General features: G+C 43.6%; 1 pseudogene; it reads left to right on the top strand.

Annotated features, from left to right (window-relative positions):
- Positions 1-6,446: 6,446 nt before the first annotated feature.
- LOC144684084 (large ribosomal subunit protein eL31 pseudogene) overlaps positions 6,447-20,669 on the top strand; it is a 45,057-nt pseudogene continuing 30,834 nt past the window's right edge.

Here is a 20,669-nt window from a genome sequence, read left to right as displayed (position 1 = left end):
AAGTGAAGCAGCATTTCACTTGCATTTCCCCTAACTTAGTCTACTGCATTCGTTGCTCCCAATGCGGTCTCCTCTACATTGGAGAGACCAAACGCAAACTGGGCGACCGTTTTGCGGAACACCTGCGGTCTGTCCGCAAGAAAGACCCAAACCTCCCTGTCGCTTGCCATTTTAACACTCCACCCTGTTCTCTTGCCAACATGTCTGTCCTTGGCTTGCTGCATTGTTCCAGTGAAGCCCAACGCAAACTGGAGGAACAGCACCTCATCTTCCGACTAGGCACTTTACAGCCCTCTGGGCTGAATATTGAATTCAACAACTTTAGATCTTAAACTCCCCCTCCCCCCATCTCCACCCCGTTTCTTCCCCCCCACCCCCGCTTTTTTTTCAATAATTTATATAGATTCTTCTTTCCCCACCTATTTCCATTATTTTTAAATCTAAAACTAAAACCTTTAGTCTTTCCACCCCACCCCCACTAGAGCTGTACTTTGAATATCCTGTCTTCCATTCTTAATTAGCACTTTTCTCAGACAAAGACCACCACCTTCAACACCTCTTTGACCCTTTTGTCTGTGACATCTTTTGATTATCTGCTCATCTCCACAATCATCACACCACACCCTCAATGTGTCTCTCTCCCCGCCCCCCCCACCCACCTTAAACCAATTTATATTTCTCCCTTCTTCTAATCTATGCTCCAGTTCTGCCGAAGGGCCATGAAGGCTCGAAACGTTAACTGATTTCTTCTCCGCCGATACTGCCAGACTTGCTGAGTTTTTCCAGGTAATTCTGTTTTTGTTTTGGATTTCCAGCATCCGCAGTAGCTTTTAGCTTTTTGTTTTTAAAGAAATCAGAGTGTACTTGCTCTTGGCAGGGAAGGTAATTTTGAATTCTTTTTGTAGCTCTGTTGGCAATGTTTTTTTTGGATAGATATAAAAGCTGCATTTCTGCAGGGGGATCACCCCCAGAGGGAAGTGTTTCTCAAACCTCCTAAGGAGTCAGAAAGGTGGAGGGAAAACTTTGGAAATTGAATGTTTATATGGTTTAAACAATGCTTCCAGAGTGTGGTACTTATCAGCTAGATCAGTATTGTTGAAGTTGGGTTGTCTCCAACTGAAGGCAGATCGCCATGTTTTACTGGGTTCATGGCAGGAAACTGGCAGCCATCTTCATGATGCATGTCAATGTGGGGTGGCACTAGTGAGTTATTGACAAGATTAGGACAGACTTTAAGGTTGGGAGTCAGGCTAATGGGGCCTTTAAATATATTGGGTTAGAAATAAAACAGTATAGGTCAGAGGTTACTTTGCATCAGCAATCGTATTTAGAAAGTATTAGCCCTATTGTCAGTCAGGCTAGGTCTTTGCAAAAATGCTTCCAAGGATGAGACAGAGCAGTTGCAAAGTTTAGTTGGACAATTAAACTGGCTGGACACTCAGACGAGACCGGATGCTGGTTTTGGAGAAAAGAAGGCTGAGAGGAGATCCTGAGGGGTATGGACAGGGTAAATAGCGAGAAACTGTCCCCACTCAAGGGTACATCAAGAACTAGAAGGTGCAGATTCAAAATAATGGGCAAAAGGAGTAGAAGTGATGTGAGGAAATTTTGTTTTCACCCAGAGGATGGTTGAAGTCTGGAATGAACTTCCTAAGAGGGTGGTGGAGGCAGGTTCAATCGAGGTATTCAAAAGGGAATTGGATTGCTATCTGAAAAGAGAGAATGTGCAAGGCTACAGGGATAAAGCAGGGTAATGGGATTAGGTGGAATGCTCTTTCAGTGAGCCAGTACAGAATCGATGGAGCAAATGGCCTCCTTCTGCACTGTGAAGATTCTGTGATTCTGTGATGCTCTTGAACTGAGTATTAAAATGAAACATCCCAAGGTCAAGGATTTCTTACAGATGAATAAAACATTAAAAAGTTAAAGATGTTGAAATGCGTACTCAAGCTTCCATCTTTGGGTGATTCTAAAAATATAAAATTGATTGTGTTCAGTGACGCCTCTCGTGCAAACTTTGTTGATGGGTTTTCAAGCGCAGTAGGTTTCATAATATTTCTTGCGGGTGAAAATGGGAAGTGTTACCCCATGGCTTGGGAAGCCAAGAAAATAAGGTGAGTTGTAAAAAGCACCCTGTCTGCAGAGACTCTCACATTTGCAGAGGCAGTTGACACAACATTCTTTTCATCTAAAACATTAGGGAAAATACTAAATGGGAAAAATGATGAAGGAAATATCCCGCTAGAGTGTTATATCGACAATCGATCCCTTTTGAATAACATACACTCCACAGCAAGTGTGAGTGAAAAAAGATTACGAATTGATATTGCACATCTCAAACAAATGGTGGAGAGAAATCTCTAAGCTCCAGTGGGTTGATACAAGTCATCAGTTATCAGGCTGTTTCACCAGAAGGAATGTTTGTAGTGAAAAACTGTTGGGGGCATTAGAAGAAGGATGACTCAGGATGTGAGTTTTTTTTTGAAAATGGATGATTTAATTTTCTATCTTCAGTTTTTTATTTTTCTGAAGAGGAATTGCACGTGTGTTTTTAAAAAAGAGTCTGTTAATGTTGAATTTGTGTTGCAATGAAATGCATGCTTTAAATTGGTAATTAAGCACAGCTGTCCCCAGTTGGGGAAGCATTAGGGAATCGCTGTAAGAGTATATAAACCAGTTCACTCTGAGTGTCTGGGAGGAACTGCAAGGGTCTTTGGTTTTGCTTTACTCTTTTAAGAAATAAACCTGTCTTAAGGTACAGGCTAGCTCCAGACTCATTCTTCCTCAACATACAATTATTGGAATTAACACCCAGGGAGCTCACATGACTTTTACATTTTGAGTCACTCCCAGGTGTCAGGATATTTGAGGGAGCTCAGTGCTTAAAGGGTTGGCTGCTCAGAGATAAGGAATAGCTCCTGAAGACATGGCTAATGATGCCTGTTTGTTGGTCACAGAGTGCATCGGAGGAGAGATACAATGCTGCATGTTTAGCCACTAGGTCCTTAATAGAGCAGACTACTGGCCTCTTAAAGATACTTTTCAGATGTTTGGACCAGTCAGGCGGGGCCCTCCGACACTCACCACAGAGACTGTCACGCATCATTATTGTTTGCTGCATCCTGCACAATCTGGCATTGCAAAGGAGCTTGATGGCTCCTTGGATGAGGAGAGCTTGAATCTGCAGATGGCAAGGATTCAGATGTACCAAGTGAAGATTTTATTGCACAGGCACAACACGGCAGACGTGCCTGAGACAGCCTCATGGCAACAAGATTCCAGGAGGAATAAGGTGAAGACAAGTCTTCAGGATCGAAGTTCTCTTCATGCTTTGACTCAGGGGACACAACAACACCTTCATTGTCAGTGTCAACATATCATAAAATGTCATCAATTTCACAATGATCACAGAGGAAGCATAAATCCCTTCAACCCTAATGATGGGGTCACCCTTGGAAGGCACAGTAGCCTCGGGACCATGTGGCTGCTGAGGAATGTGATAAGCACTTCACTTGCGCACATCCTCACATAGTACAAACATACATATGTACATACAAAACAGGAACAGAAGTAGGCCATTCAGCCCCTTGAGCCTGCTCCACCATTCAATAAGATTATGACTGATCCATTTGTGTTGAGTTCTACATTTCTATCTACCCCCAATAACCCTTCATTCCTTTTCCTAACAAGAATCTATTTACCTCTGCCTTAACAATATTCAGTAACCCCACCTCCACCACCTGCTGAGACAAAGAGTTCCAAAGTTGTACAGCTCTCTGAGGGAAAAAAATTCTCCTCATCTCTGTCCTATCAGGGCAACCCCTAATTTTAAAACAGTCCCCCCTAGTGCTGGACTCACCCACAAGAGGAAACATCCTTTCGACGTCCATCTTGTCAAGGCCATTCAGGATCTTATATACTTCAATCAAGTCACTCCTCACTTTTCTAGACTCCAGTGGAAGCCCAGTTTTTTCAACCTATCTTCATAAGACAACCAGTTCATTCCAGGTATCAATTAAGCAAATCTCCTCTGAACTGTCTCCAACGCATTTACATCCTTCCTTAAATAAGGAGACCAAAACTGCACACAGTATTCGAGATGCAGTTTCACCAATGCCCCGTATAACTGAAGCATAACATCCTTACTTTTATGTTCAATTCCTCTCGGAATAAAGGATAGCATTCCATTAGCCTTCTTGATTACATGTTGTACCTGCCCACTAACCTTCTGTGACTGGGGCACGGGGAACTCCTAGATCCCGCTGCAGCTCTGAATTATGCAGCCTTTCTCTGTTTAAGTAATACTCTGCTTTTTTGTTCTTCCTGCCAAAGTGAACAACCTCTCACTTTCCCACATTATACTCCACCTGCCATATTTTTGCTCACTCACTCAACTTATCTATATCCGTCTATAAACCCCTTATGTCTTCTTCACAACATACTTTCCTATCTATCTTTGTGTCATCTACAAAGTTAGCTACCATGCCTTCACTCTCCTCATCTAAATGATTGATGTAAATTGTAAAAAGTTGAGGCCCCAACACAGAACCCTGTAGGACCCCACTCGTCACATCATGTCAATCAGACAAAGACCCATTTATGCATACTCTCTGCTTTCTGCCAGCCAACCAATCCTCTGTCCAGGCTAATACATTATCCCCTACACCATGAGCTTTTATCTTCCACAATAACCTTTGATGTGGCACCTTATCAAATGCCTTCTGGAAATCCAAGTACAGTACGTCTACAGGCTCCCCTTTATCTACAGCATGTGTTATCCCTTCAAAGAACTCTAATAAATTGGTTAAACATAATTTCCCTTTCACAAAATCATGCTGACTCTTCCCAATTACCTTGAATTTTTCTAAGTGCCCAGCTATAACATCTTTAATTATCGACTCTTAACACCTTCCCCTTGACAGACGTCAGGCTAAACTGGCCTATAGTTTTCTGTTTTCTGCCTGCCTCCCTTCTTGAATGGAGGGGTTATATTTGCTTCTTTCCAGTCTGATGAAACCTCTCCAGAATCTAGAGAATTTTGGAAAATTAATAACAACGCATCTACTAGCTCATTTGCCACCTCTTTTAAGACCCTAGGATGAAGTTTGTCTTTACCAGAGACTTGTCAGCCCTCAGCTCCATCAGTTTTCTGATTGTAATTTCACCAAGCTCCTCTCTCCTCTCCACTTCCTGATTACAGGCTCCATGTCCCACATTTGCAGCTCCGAGGCTTCTTCCCGTTGACAGGCCCAGGTTAAGGAGAAGAGCAGGAGATTCAGAAACTGTGGGGAAGCCGCACCCTGACCGCCAAGGCCATCACTGATTGGATCAGAAGCCTCCCCTCCCTCCCCATCTCAATCCCCAGCTCCATTCCTTCCCTCTGCCCCACTCAGAGAAGTTGAGGCTTTTTTAAATCACTGTCTTTAATAGGTGTTGGATAAGCATCTCTGCTCCTGGCTGCTGTCTATTCCGACACGTGCAATGATGTCATGGAGTAAAAAGTACAACTGTGCATGCACAGCTTTGGCATTAAATGCAGCCAAAAGGATTCAGGCAGAACCAATTTTTACTCACTAAATGGGACATGGGGCAGGATCTTCCCCCCGTCAGGGGGAGTTGTGCTGGAGCGGGTGTGAGCGGGTGGGTTCCTGATCAACGCCCCCAGTCGGGTGCGCGCTGCCATTTTATGTGGGCGGGCCAATTAAGGCCCGCCCAGCGTGACGACCGCCAGGAAGCGCAATGCACTCCCTGTGCGGGTCGGGGGTGGGGGGGGGACCTGAAAATATAAATGACATGGGGCAACGTTGGGATGCCCACCCGATGTTACGCCACGTCATTTTAAGCGTCGGAGAGCGGGCCCCACCCCCCGCTCGCCAACCGGAAGATGCAGCCCATGATGTCAGGAGTGTGCAGCTGATATTGAGTAGATTTTGATGGCTGTAAGAGAGCCAGCAGTGAACAATTAAAACTTCAATCTGCAACTTTGTACAAGACATTGACTGCTGGGTGAGTCAATATGGCTTCGAATATTCCAGTACCGGCTCCTATGGAGATGAAGGCAGATTTGAGAATGAATTGGAAATTCAACCAGTCTTAATGACAGAACTATGAAATTGCCACAAAGTTAAACAAGAAATCTGAACAAATAAGAGTAGGAACTGAGATCAGTGCTGGGGAAAGAGTGCTACAAGCTGCATTGCACCCCAGACCTCAATGAGAAGCAGAAAAGCCGGTCTTGTGAAATTTTGGAGGCTTTGAAGACCCACTTTGAACCTTCTACTAATGTTATTTATAGATGCTACATATTGAATGCCAGAGCTGAGGAAGAGTGGAATATATTGATCTGTATGTGACTGCAATGAAACATCAAGCAGATTCTTGAGTTTGAGCAACTGAGGGATGATCTGATCAGAGGTCGGATTGTTTTAGGAACAAGAGATCCCACCATGGGAGCATGTCTGCTGAGACAAGAGAAACTAATTCTGAAGAAAGCTATTGACATGTGCAGAAGCTCTGAAGTGATTAATCATCAGCTGAAGTGTATTGATGGGGAGATTGACAAGGCTTTGCACACTGTGGAGAGGCAGTTCAGGCCTTCCAAGAACAAGACATTGGAAAAAAGGAAGAAGTATTTACAGAAAGGCCAGCAGAAAGATCAAGGCCAGAGTACTGGATGTAATATTGTGGAGGACAGCACACAAAAGAAAAGGACGCATGTCCAGCATGGGGCATGTGGTTCTCTTACTGCAAGAAGCTGAATCACTTTGCACTTAAGTGTTTTGTTGGAAAGAAGAAAAACAACCCCACAAATATGATTGCTGGAGAGATGTCAGATGGTGATTCTGATTAATCACCCTGCACCCCAGAACAGGTTGGCACCGCCAGGCCTCAAGGTAAAAATTGGTTCGTGACTATTGGAATGGTGACTGCAGAAGGAGAGCAAAAGTTAATGTGAAGCATCAGATAGACACCGGTGCTACATGCAACATCATGAGCTTTGCAGACCTCTGTGAAGTTGTTCAAGATGGTGACCCGAAAACAAAGTTGTCAAAGGTAATGTTGAGGCTATATGATAGAACAATGCTCAACGCAAGAGGACAAACTAAGCTGAGAGCTCAATGCAATTGGAAGTAAGAAGATCTACACTTCCAGATAGTAGGCATAAGGCAAAATCCCCTCATGAAACAAGTCAAAAACTTGGATTGGTAACCCTCCATGTACCAGAAGAAATTTGCAGTGATTCCCATGGACCAAGCCATTGACTGCTGAACAGACCCTGACAAATTACAAAGATGTTTTCACAGGGCTTGGATATCTTCCTGGTGAATATCATCTATTTTGCTTCTGTGGTCACTATAGAAGATACAAAAAACATTCCAGTAATAGCTGCAAATCAGGAGGTGGATGGAAGAAAGGAACTTTGTGAAATTGAAATCACTAGGGAAATGATATTGAGCAAATTGATGTTGCTGCGGGCTGGCAAGTCTCCGGGTCCCGATGGACTACATCCTAGGGTCTTAAAAGAGGTGGCTAATGAAGTAGTCAGTGCACTGGTGTAAATTTTCCAAAGTTCACTAGATTCTGGAAAGCTTCCATCAGATTGGAAAGTAGCAAATATAACCCCTGTATTCAAAAAGGGAGGGAGGCAGAAAACAGGAAGCTATAGGCCAGTTAGCTTGATTTCCCCATTGTTGTGGGGAAATTATTAGAATCCATCATTAAGGAGATTAAAGCTGGGCATTTAAAAGAGCTCAAGATAATTTGGAAGAGCCAGCATGGTTTTGTGAAAGGAAAATCATGTTTAACCAATTTAGTGGGGTTTTTTTGAAGGAGTAACATGCGCAGTGGATAAAGTACTTTACTTGGATTTCCAAAAGGCATTTGATAAGGTGCCATATCAAAGATTATTACGGAAAATAAAAGCACATGGTGTAGAGGGTAACATATTATCATGGATAGAAGGTTGGCTGGCTGGCAGAAATCAGAGAGTATGCATAAATGGGTCTTTTTCTGATTGGCAGGATGTAACGAGTGGAGTCCCGCGGGGTCTGTTCTGGGGCCTCAACTTTTTACAATTTACATCAATGACTTAGATGAGGGGACTGAAGACATGGTAGCTAAATTTTCAGATGACACAAAGATAGGTAGGAAAGTATGATGTGGAGAGGACATGAGAAGGTTGCAAATGGATGTAGATAGGTTGAATTAGTGGGCAAAGATCTGGCAAGTGGAGTTTAATGTGGGAAAATGTGAGGTTGTTCACTTTGACAGGAAGAACAAAAAAGCAGAGTATTACTTAAATGGAGAAAGGCTGCATAATTCTGAGGTGCAGAGGGATTTAGGTGTTCTAGTACATGAGTCACAAAATGTTAGTATGCAGGTACAGCAAGTAATTAAGAAGGCTAATGGAATGCTATCCTTTATTACGAGAGGGATTGGACATAAAAATAGGGATGTTATGCTTCAGTTATACAGGGCATTGGTGAGACCGCACCTCAAATACTGTGTGCAGTTTTGGTCTCCTTATTTAAGGAAGGATGCATTGGAGGCGGTTCAAAGGAGGTTTACTAGATTGACACCTGGAATGAGTGGGTTATCATTTGAGGAAAGGTTGGACAGACTGGGCTTGTTTCCACTGGAGTTTAGAAGAGTGAGGTGTGACTTGATTGAAGTGTACAAGATCCTGAATGGCCTTGACAAGGTGGACATTGAAAGGATGTTTCCTCTTGTGGGTGAGTCCAGAGCTAGGGGGCACTGTTTTAAAATTAGGGGTCACCCTTTTAGGACAGAGATGAGGAGAAAATTTCTTTCTCAGAGGGTTGTGCAACTTTGGAATTCTCTGCCTCAGAAGGTGGTGGAGGCGGGGTCATTGAATATTTTTATGGCAGAGGTAGATAGATAATTGTTATGCTAGGGAATCAAAGGTTATCAGCGTTAGACGGGAATGTGGAAATTGAAACACAAGAAGATCAGCCATGATCTTATTGAATGGTGGAGTAGGCTCAAGGGGCCAAATGGTCTACTCCTGTTCCTATTTCTTATGCTCTTATGAAGTAGATGAGAGTGTGACACACACTGGTGTCTTCCTAGGAGAGTTCCAGCTTTCCTCAAGTCCGACCTGATAGACAAGATAGAGGAGCTTGAAAAAATGGTACTAATCAAGAAGGTAACAACTCCTACCAACTGAAGTAGCAGCATGGTAGCAATGAAAAACCTTACAAGCTGAACGTGAGCATAGATCCAAAAAACCTCGATAACACTTTGAAAAGAACTCAATATCCCATGCCAACCATTGAAAAAATTTTGCTGTGATTTGCCAAGGCAAAGGTCTTTACTGCCCTAGATATGAAGGATGGTTGCTGGCAAGAGAATTGGATGAAAGCAGCAGTTTTCTGACTACGTTCTGGATGCCATTTGCGAGGTGCAGATGGTTGTGCATGCCATTTGGCATTTCCACTTTTCCGGAGAGTATCGATACAAACAACATGAGACAGTCAATAATCTTCCAGCAGTGGAAACAATTGTGGATAATCTACTAGTCTATGGATGTGGACATACGATGGAAGAAGCCATCACAGACCATGATCAGAATCTAGTGAGATGGCTAGAGCGTGGCAGATGAACCTGAAGCTGGAGAAGAAAAAACTGCAACTGAAGATGACTGAAGTCAAGTACAGAGGTCATATATTGACAGTGAAAGGACTTTGCCCTTATTCTGATAAGGTGAGAGCTGTAGCAGAGCTGCAGCAACCAACAGACATGAAGGAGGTTCAACGATTTGTAGGTTTGTGAACTAGCTCGCAAAGCTCTTGCCCAATTTGTCATCAGAGTGTGAACTTCTAGGCAAGTTCACTACAAAGGATGTTCAGTGGCCTTGGGACACAGAACAAGAAGCAGCTTTCTCTTACATCAAACATCTAGTGGTGATAACCCCAGTGCTGAGGTACTATGATGTCAACAATAAAGTCATCCTGCAGTGTGATGCCAGCAAAACAGGACTTGGAGCATCCCTCATTCAGCAAGGACAACCAGTTGCATTTGCATCCAGAGCATTAACGCAAACTAAACGACACTAAGCCCAGATTGAGAAAGTGCCTGGCTCTTGTTTTTGCTTGTGAGCATTTTCATCAGTACCTGTTTGGGAGAGACAACGGTAATGTCTGACCCAAATATCTTCAGTATTTGAAAGCATCTTTCTCAAACTGCTTTTATCTGCTCCAAAGCATCTGCAAAGGATGTTACTTTGTTTGCAGTGATATCATTTGCAAGCGAAGTTTAAGCAACGGAACTGGATGTACATCACCGACATGCTGTCAAGAGCTGCACTCCCTTTGACGGAAACTGATGCCACTAGCATAGAATGTGAGATCTTCCAGATTCAACGAGAAACAACATGTTCTAGAAGTCATCAACCCAGCAGAGACATTGGGCCGAATCTTCTGTGGAGTCGTGTTCACTGTCAGATTGCCACTCCACCTCTATGTTCCTACCTTGGACTGGAGCTGCACACTTCTTGCCCGGATTTCCGACCCAGGCCTGCTGAGAAATGTGTAGCGTAGCTGCTCCAGGAGGATCATGGGGCAAAGTGAAGCCACGGCCCCTTTTTAGAGCACTAGCTGCCGTCGTTTAAGTTTAAATGTCCCAGCCACTTTGACAGGAGAGAAAGTAAATGTGTAAGGTAAGTGGGTGAGGGGCAGTTGGGGATTGGGAGGGTTCTTGGGAGGTCAGAGGGATATAGTCGAGGGATCAGGGAGGTGGAGTCAGGGGATAGGGGTAGTTGGGTAGTGTGGGAGTTAATCGGGGGGTCAGGGGGGGCTAGTCAGGATGTCAGGAGAGTTGTTGGGTGGTCAGGTGGTCCATTGCAGGGGAGGGGTCACGACACAAGTTGGAACTGGTTTTAATTCTTCGAAATTTTCTTGGATAACCATTCTGCAAAGTGAGTTGGAACCATCCAAAGTCTCCGACTTTAAATCAGAATGTTGGAAAGTTCCAAGAACAAGGTAATTGTCCAATGGAAGTTGAAACTTGCGGGCAATTCCCGTGCAGTCCTTGCATGGGAGGTTCCAAGGGACACCCCAGCACATGATCCAGGTTACATCCAGGGTACAACCATCCGGGAACGTAACAGATAAGCATAGAGAGAAGGAGCCAGTCAATGTATGTAAAATGGTTGTCACCTCAATCATATGTGTTGAAAGTGAATGACCCGATACATCCTCACAACCGCAGACACACAGACATACAACTGGAGAAGTTGCTCCTTCACAGCAGGCAGCTGATGAGAAAGAGCTGATTTTGTGGTCTGAACAAAGAATGGAAGGCCATCGGTTCCAGAGGCCAACTGCTCCCCAACAACTGCAACAGATCAGCAGCAACAACCAATCGCCATGGCAACAACATTCTCCAGAGAAGCAAAGTCACCCTAGAAACCAGCAGAAAGCAGATGGACAACCAATAACAAGCCACATGCGTACCATTAGAAGACTTAACTGCTTTGTGTAATGCATGTGTAGAGACAGATTAAAGTGAGACAGACTAGAATGAATAGTTTTCTGTTCACGTGTGATGACTTCCTTTATAGACCGTATATATGGGTAACTTGCAACCACGAATGATAGTGCATGCAATATGTTTCTTTTCTTTTTATGAAAAGGGTTTGTTTTGGAGAAATGCCTTTGTGCACGATTGCTTGTTGTGTACTGTGGCTTAGTCATGTGACCTCTGAGTCATGTGACCTCTGATGTCATTCCTTTTTGAGTAAAGGATTCAGGCAAAAGCCATTTTAACCACCACATGGAAGATAGAGTCAACATAGCATTATGGATTGAGTTGTATTTCAGTACATATTTTGCCACCTGCTATATTCTGTATTTGTGCAGTGCAATGTATGTATTTTTGCAGCAGAAGCACACTCCTAAGCAAAACTTCTGTGGCTTGAGAAATGGCACTGCACAAAATGCCCAGGCTTTCTCAGTCCAGGTTTTGAAAAATGTCAAATGCACTGAAGCAAACTGTTATCATTTTGATTGATAGGAGCAGAAGCATTCTATTTCAACTTCAATGTTCACACAAATTATCTAAATGCTCTGGTAAATCATACAGCATTTGCTTATTAAAACCCATGGGTGTCAGGTTAATTGAAATAAACTGCAAGGTGTAAATTCTGAGATACAACAAAGCAATTCATTTACATATGGACGGAATATGCTGCTGCTGCAAAAAAACACACATTGCACTGCACAAATACAAAATACAGCGCGCAGCAAAATACGTACTAAAATACAACTCAATCCATAATGATTCATGGCATTCAGAACTGAATTAAACTCCACATATTGATGAATTAACATTATGTCTGTTTGCTACAGTATTAAAACCACTCTAACTATTACAATTGTGCATTCTGGAGAAGTGGGCCATGGAATGGGTTGTGGAAGTAAGTGGAAAGGCTGGCATCTATTGCCCATTCCCCCGTAGCCCTGAGATTAATAGAACTAAATGGCTCACTAGGCAACTTCAAAAGGAAGAGTGTTAAGAATCAATTACATTGATGTGGCATTAAAGACATTGTTGTTTGGTAGTACAGAACTTGAGTGTTACTGAAAATTGAGGCATCAAAGCTTTTCATCTTGCACTCATCAGGACATTTTGCAAGAATATCATTTTAAGGGGAAAAAGACTAAGTGAAGAGAGTGCTGACTGTTTGGCAAGTGGACTCTGATTGGTAGAGGTGTTGCCATGGAGAATGCACCAGCGATGGTGAACGTAAGTGACATGCACCTGGTGAGTTGCACTTCACCCAGGACCTTGAGGTTTGTTTGTCTACCTTGCTTCGGGCAGCACTCACGGACATCAGCACCAGGCTTCACAGGCAGCACTACATCACTGTTAGGGGGGCTCATGGGCTGGTCTCTGCCTACCAGACCAGTCGTAAGGCAGGGTGACTTTTCAACAGCCGCAGGGCTATGTCTTGCTTGGGGAAGGGGGAGAAGTGACCTCAGGCAAGGGAAGAGGCTGCAGGCCTAGGGCATTACTGGGGAAGGGGGTATCCCAGGATGTGTTTGGGGGGCACATGTTGATCTGTGCAAGTGGCTTAAAGAGGGTGAGGGCTGAGGCGGCAGTCTCCAGAGGAGATGAGGCCAGATGGAGATGTGAGGATGTGTGGGACAGAGTGAGTGGTGATGTCCCTTGAGCTCGCAGTGAGTGGGATGTCAGTGAATGTGTGATGGGCTTGTGAGTGTCTGAGTTGAGAGTGATGAGATGGCTGCCTTACCCTGGCAGCACAGCTGAGATCATTCATCCTCTTTCTGCACTGGATGGTGAATCTCTTCTGTGTATTTTTGGCACTGACCACCTCTGCCACCGCCTCCCAAGCCAGATTAGTGACAGTGATGGGCTTCCTGCGGCCAGAGTGGGGGTAGAAGACATTACAATGGACTCCAACAGTGCTCAGAAGGCATCTCAGGGATGTGTCACTGATTCAGGGGGCTGCACTATTCTTGGCTTTTGGGGCCATGCCTTCACCAGTGCCCTCCTGGGCTGAAACCACTGAGAGGTGTGCACATGACTGCACTTTAAATATGGTGCCCGGTGTGAGGAAACCGGCATGGCTGGCGAATTGGAGGCTGCCCACCAGCGAAATGGCGTGTTTCTCGGGAATGCATGATTAATGAGGCAGGATTGGGATAATACGGCGTGAAAATATGCCATTGAGGCCAACGGATAAAACGTCCTTTTTCCCACCCGCTACCGCACTTAGTGCAAACCTGGGATGATTTATGTTTGGGCCTCATGTGTATTCCCTCAGCGAACTGCTCCAAAAGCATAGGCAACTCACCCAATGGAAACAATGGGAAATTCAGTGGCTTCACTGTGAAGACGTGGAGGTAAGTCAAGGGAAGGGGAGGACAAGAAGCATTCCCTTTAAGAACCACCGCCCAAACACAAGTTTTACTGTGCTCCTGTCCCACTTCACCACACTCCACCCTCCCCAATGAAGGTGGCTGATGAAAGTTGGTCAAATATTGGATAGATCCAGAAAATAGAAATACATCCAGAAAATAGCCCTAGTATTGTTACACCTAAAGTGTAAACCTGAAAGTATGAAAAACTCTTAAATTTATTTTGTATCTAGCTGTATCCAATTTTTAGGGGAGAGTCATGCATTCCATCTTTCTTTTGAATGTGATCTGAAGGTATTCCACAGAACTGATGGTTAAGTGATGGTAATGAGGATGTGTTTATTTTTAAAAAGATACAATCTTTAATTCTTCTTTTTCTGGCTGGATTAAAAAAAATAATGAACTGTAATCCTATTAAGACAACAGAGGACTGCCAGCCAGCTAGAATATACAACTTGCATCCCACCCAAGTCAGATGAAAAGGGAACAGACACCCAAACCCCCCCCAACTGGAGGAATGTGAAAGACACCATCTCCTGTTGGCTTTCACGCTGTCTTGAAACTCTTCAAAAGTTTCCGAGCTGAGACATCAGAATGCAATTGCCTACTCTACAAAACAATGACCACAGCAGGCATGGTAATCAAATTCCTCCGGAATATAGAGTCAACAGAATTTTAAGAACTGTTTGCCAAGCCAGAGAAAACACAAAACAGAAAACAGAATGCTGCACTGAAAAGCTGCAAGGAAGCTGTATCTTTCTCTTTCTCTCTCTCTCCCTCTCTAAAGTACTGCACCTGGATTTGCAAAGTAATCATCCTGAGAATAGGAATCTACTGCAAACCGAGATATTTTGGGAATAAAACATGGAAATCTGCTCCATCCCACTGCACCAAGGAAGACAACTGAACAAAACAGCCGAAACGTTGAATCACCGCAACGAGACCGGCTAACCGACAGTTAACGGTATAGTCTTTGTTTGTTTTATCTTCTTCACAAACTGTAAAAAACCCTTAAGCTCATCCTCTGCCCTACCACTTGCGCTAGTGTGTGTGTGGGGGCCCAGGGAATGTGTGTAATGTATAAATGATAGTTGTGATTTACCTAGCCTTTTTAATACAGAAGTAGTGTCAATAAACTTACTGTGTTCTTTGTTTATAGTTAGGAAACTTGTCTGACTAATTATTTATAATTTGAAAGCATACATAGTGGGACTCCGGCAGTATTGGCAAAACATGTCCTCGCTACATTCATTAAAAAAAAACCTTTTACAGTCAGACTTAGAGTGGTGTAAGAGGGGAGTCATTTTTACCCCTCCTGCCATGGCTGTAACCATAGTAATCAATGGCAGTTAACATCTTTAATTTGCATCATACCCCATTAAGTAACACATAGTAGTGAATGAATTCAAGGTCATAGCCTCACATTAGTGTTCAGGGAAACTTAATCATCCACTCTTGTTTTGTCAACCTTGGCTCAGTAGTACTCTCACCTCTTGAGTTAGAAAGTCATGGGACTAACCCCACTCCAGAAATGAACACATAATTTACCCTGACGTTTTATTACAGTGCTGAAGGGTGGCTACAGTGTTAGAGAAGCATTTTTTTTTTGGTGAGATGATATACATTATCCACCCTATCAGTAACAGACTATTCAGCCCAACAGGTCCATACTGGTGCTTATTCACATGCGTCTCCTTCCAGCCCTCTTCTATCACTTGAAAAAGAGCAGGAGTGCCACTTAAGGGCCTTTTCCTGCCAAGCCTCAATTTTTAGGCTGGCAGGCAGACAGTAGATCAGAGGATGAAACCCAAAATTGAACAAAGCTCAATGACGGCCAGGAATAGGGTGGCGCCTTCATCAGAAGTCCCCTTCTGACAGGGGATGCCCTCCACTTAGAGCCCAGTGGCCTCCAGACCTCCCACCCCCGGCCTACTCCGGAGACCCTGATCGCCCTCCTCGCGACTCCCCCAGCCCTTTCTTATGCGCCCCCGTGATCCCTTCCACTTACTTCTCCTCCGGTTCCCGGCATTAAGTGCCAGGAGGCTAGCTGCAATGCCTCTTCCGGCCACTGCAGCGCTGTTCCTGGAATGACTGGAGAGCTGCTGGCCAATCTGATTGGCCACCAGCTCTCCAAGGTGGGACTTCTTCCCGGTGAAGGGCAGAAGTCCAGCCTTCTGCCGATCAACACTCGTTAGAGCATGAAATGGCATCAGGGCTGCTGGAGCCAGTGGGGATGTGTTCCCCGCCAACTCTTCGGATGGCGAGGGCCGAGCTCTCCGCCATCCTGAAAATACTGGCCCATGATTCCTGACATTATAACAGTGATTGCACTTCAAAAATAGTTCATCAACTTATGGTACATCCCGAAGCCATGAGAGGTATTGTATAAATGGTATGGGAAACTCTTTTCGAGTTATCAACAGTCACAGATTGCAACTCTTTCGAGTACAATCACAGTTCTTGGATTCTGGGAGTGGGACATGAACCCACAACCCTCTGATTCAAAGGTGAGGGTGCTATGAACTGAGCCACAGCTTGTATAAATGCAAGTTTGTTCTTTCCTAGGACATGCTAACACCTTGATCAGATTACGTTTTTATAACCTATACCAAGATATCCATTATCACTAGTCATTCATTATGCTCATTCCTGACCTGTGGAATTGCAACTACCATTAAAATGGCTCAATTTAACCCTGAACCAGCAATGGATTTTCTGATTTTATTTTGCGGCCAACAGTTATAAGTACAAGCAGGTTACATGTGAGGCTGTTACAATAGAATTGATCTGATATACTCTGCGGGGGCGGTGGGGGGGGGATCTGTTTACCAGTACAGTGCTTAGGCTCATTTTAGATATCGCAGTCCCTTCAGCTCAAATGATTAAAGAGAATTTGGCAGATGAGAATCACTTTGCTGAATCTGGATCACCTTTGACATTCAGTTGCAGCGTGACACGTGGAAAACTGGCAATTAAGAAGGAGCAGCAGCCAATCACTGCAGAGAGGAAATGAATTCCCAACTGTTAATTACTCAGAATGAACATTGAACTAAAGTCAGTCTGAAGTGGTGTGAATTAGCCCGTTATTTCCCTTATTATAATTGAATCTACCAACATGGACAAGCCACACTAAATCATTCTGCATCTATTGGAATTGGACAAGTTATACTGGCTGCACACAAATTAGCTTATGTTTGTGAAAGGAATCCATGCTTCAAGTGAAGATAAAATTATGTACTCAAGCAACTCCTGTAAGGACTCTACCTATTTAATCTCTTGCAAGAATGATGAACATAAAAAATCCCTAAGGGTATATTCAGCAAATTGATGGAAACTCATTTGACCCCCCCCCCCCATATCTACACTGTTCAACTCTGACCCATTGCCAGAGGTGCAATGGCCCAATCTAGCTCACTTTAGGAACATATAACCTTTAATCTCATTCAGCTCCTTTTCCTGAAACCATTCACTAATCAGCTGCCTGCTCTAGCTATCCAGCAGTTCGTAGGCAAATAATTCTTCTATTCCCTATCCTTACTTGGGATTTCTTGCTTTAATTCTCTTCTCCTATTTCCTCAAAATGACTTGTTTACCTCTGTGTCGATCACCAACAATCTCAGCATTTTAAAAAGTTCCCAAAAGTTCTCCTTCCAATGAAACAAAGTCAGCTCAGAGGGTCCAAACTTAGCAGTGCACAACTTGAATGTATTAGCAAATCAAGCAACTGAAAGGGTTGCACACCCTCTGTTCAGTAGCAATAGGGTGACTGCGGTGTATCTCGTGAGATTGGGATACATGTTCGATTATGGGTACTGGGTACAATCCAGCTGTTGAAGGGTATCCCAATAAGTCTTGTAGTGAACAGTGAAAGTTGCTTTCAATTCAGTGGCTCTATTCTTGCTACAAATATAAGTGCAGCATTAATGTAAAAGAACATTTGCATTGCTTCTTACATACGTAGGAAGCCCCAAAATGCTTTACTACCAATAGTTTTGAAGTACACTCACTGTTATGTAGGTAAATGTGGCACCCAATTTGCACACAGAAAGATCCCAAAATCAGAAAAATAACGAACCACCAAATAGTCTAGTTTTGGCGGTATTGGCTGAGATAGAAATTTTTGCCAGGATGCTAGGAGAAATCTTGGTTCATCTTCAAAAAGTTCCATGGGACCTTTTACATCCACTTGAACCTTGGTTTAGCATTTCATCTGAAAGACAGTATACCCATCTATAGGGCATCCCCACACTATAGCACTGAGATGCCATCCTAGATTCTGTTCCATGGCCTTCATCCATGGAGGGCTGAACCCCCCATAAAGCAAAAGTGGTACTTCATCAAGGACATGTCTCTGGCCATCAAAAAGACCAACCTCTTTGTTGTCAGTAAGCAGAGAGTCAACTAAATTTTAAAAAAAACAACAAAACAGCTTTTCATCCACACAAAGCTATAGAAAAGAGATCTCTCTGGAACTCACTGTTCCAAGAGTGATTTTTTTGTTGTTGTTATGGTTGTGTGATGTAGGTTCTCTTAATTAAAACAATTGAAGATCTGATTCTTGATGTGCCACAGAACTTTGTGGCTTTATTGTTTTAAAATTTACCTTCTTTATAAATAAAATATCAGAAATTGCGTTTTGACCTTTCAATAGGGGCTGCTCTTTTGGACCATATCGAACTTTCTATCTCAGCAAGTTCAACAAAACTTCTATTTATATCATAGGCACTCAGTTGTTGTGAATTGAGAGTTGAAGCATTCTGTAAATGAATGTAGAATATTGAAAGACAAGATTCGTAATATAGATGGTGGAAAATGACATAATTTTAAAGATATTAACTTTTCATGAAATAAGACATTCTGTTGGAATCCAAATGTTTGTTGATATGGGTTAGAGATAAAAATATGAAAAGTAAGGCAGTTATTATCTGAACAAACACAACAGGAACTCACACCTTGACACTGGTCTAGTTTGTGAAAAAAAGACGTTATTTTCAGTCAGATGCCAGGCTATAGATTGCACTGGAAGATAATTTATTAGCCCTCTGACAGCTCACAGTTTAAATGGGGGTAGGGGGAAAGGAGTAAAAGAAGGTATGTGATGAGGATTGGATTGAATTAAATTCAACTGTGTCTGTCTGACAAAACAAACTTTTTTGCTGATAACCTATATTTCTGTAACTCAAGCAGTTACACAAAATTTGGAACAACATGGCTACTTTTAAGACATGACAATGGTTCCAGTATAGCACTGTCTCAAAATTTAAAATAGATGACAAGTTGAGTACGTCTGTATCATATATAGACCATATGGGTGTCATGAAGGTATAATAATTTTCATAATATTTTTCTGGTTTATTGTAAAGTAGGTTTATGGGGGTAAGTAGTTAGGTCTGGCATGTGTATCATGGAGAGGTGATGGCGTAGTGGTATTGTCACTGGACTACTAATCCAGAAACCAAGGGTAATGCTCTGAGGACCCAGGTTTGAATCCTGCCACAGCAGGTGGTGGAATTTGAATTAATAAAAATCTGGAATTAAAAGTCTAATGATAACCATGAAAACATTGTTGATTGTTATAAGATGCATCCAGTTCACTACTGCTCTTTAGGGAAGGAAATCTGGTGAGGATGAGGTCAAGTATGTTGTTCCCTCACCACAGACCCAGTCTAGCAGCTATGTACTTTAGGACTCGGCCAGCTCTGTCAGCAGTGGAGCTACCGAGCCACTCTTGGTGATGGACATTGAAGTCCCCCACCCAGGATACATTCTGCACCCTTTAGGGAGGGAAATCTGCCATCCTTACCTGGTCTGGCCTATATGTGACTTCAGACCGACAGCAATGTGGTTCACTCTTAAATGCCCTCGGAAATAGCATGGCAAGCCAGCCACTCAGTTGTAACAAACCATTACAAAGGCTCAAAAAAGGAATGAAACCGGATGGACCACCCGGCATCGACCTAGGCACCAGAAACGACAATGGCAAACTCAGCCCTGTCGACCCTGCAAAGTCCTCCTTACTAACGTCTGGGGTTTAGTGCGAAAATTGGGAGAACTGTCTCACAGACTAGTCAAGCAACAGCCTGACATAGTCATCCTCACGGAATCATACCTTACAGATAATATCCCAGACTCCACCATCACTATTTTTGGGTATGTCCTGTCCCACCAGCAGGACAGACCCAGCAGAGGTGGCGGCACAGTGGTATACAGTCAGGAGGGAGTTGCCCTGGGAGTCCTCAACATTGACGCTGGACTGCATGTAGTCTCATGGCATCAGGTCAGACATGGGCAAGGAAACCTCCTGCTGATTACCACGTACTGCCCTCCCTCAGCTGATGAATCAGTGCTCCTCCATGTTGAACACTACTAGGAGGAAGCACTGAGGGTGGCAAGGGCACAGAATGTACTCTGGTTGGGGGACTTCAATGTCCATCACCAAGAGTGGCTCGGTAGCACCACTACTGACCGAGCTGGCCGAGTTGTAATGCATATAGCTGCTAGACTGGGTCTGCAGCAGGTGGTGAGGGAACCAACAAGAGGCAAAAACATATTCAAACTCATTCTCACCAATTTGCCTGTCACAGATGCAACTGTCCATGACAGTATCAGTGGGGGTGACCACTGCACAGCCGTTGTGGGGATGAAGTCCCGCCTTCCATTGAGGATACCCTCCATCGTGTTGTGTGGTACTACCACCGTGCTAAATGGGATAGATTTAGAACAGATCTAGCAACCCAAGATTGGGCAGCCATGAGGCCCTATGGGCCA

This window comes from Cetorhinus maximus, chromosome 8 (genome assembly GCF_964194155.1).
Source record: "Cetorhinus maximus chromosome 8, sCetMax3.hap1.1, whole genome shotgun sequence".
Taxonomy (NCBI): Eukaryota; Metazoa; Chordata; class Chondrichthyes; order Lamniformes; family Cetorhinidae; genus Cetorhinus; species Cetorhinus maximus.
The sequence above is the reverse complement of the archived record's forward strand: the minus strand, read 5'-3'. Positions and strand labels throughout refer to the sequence as shown.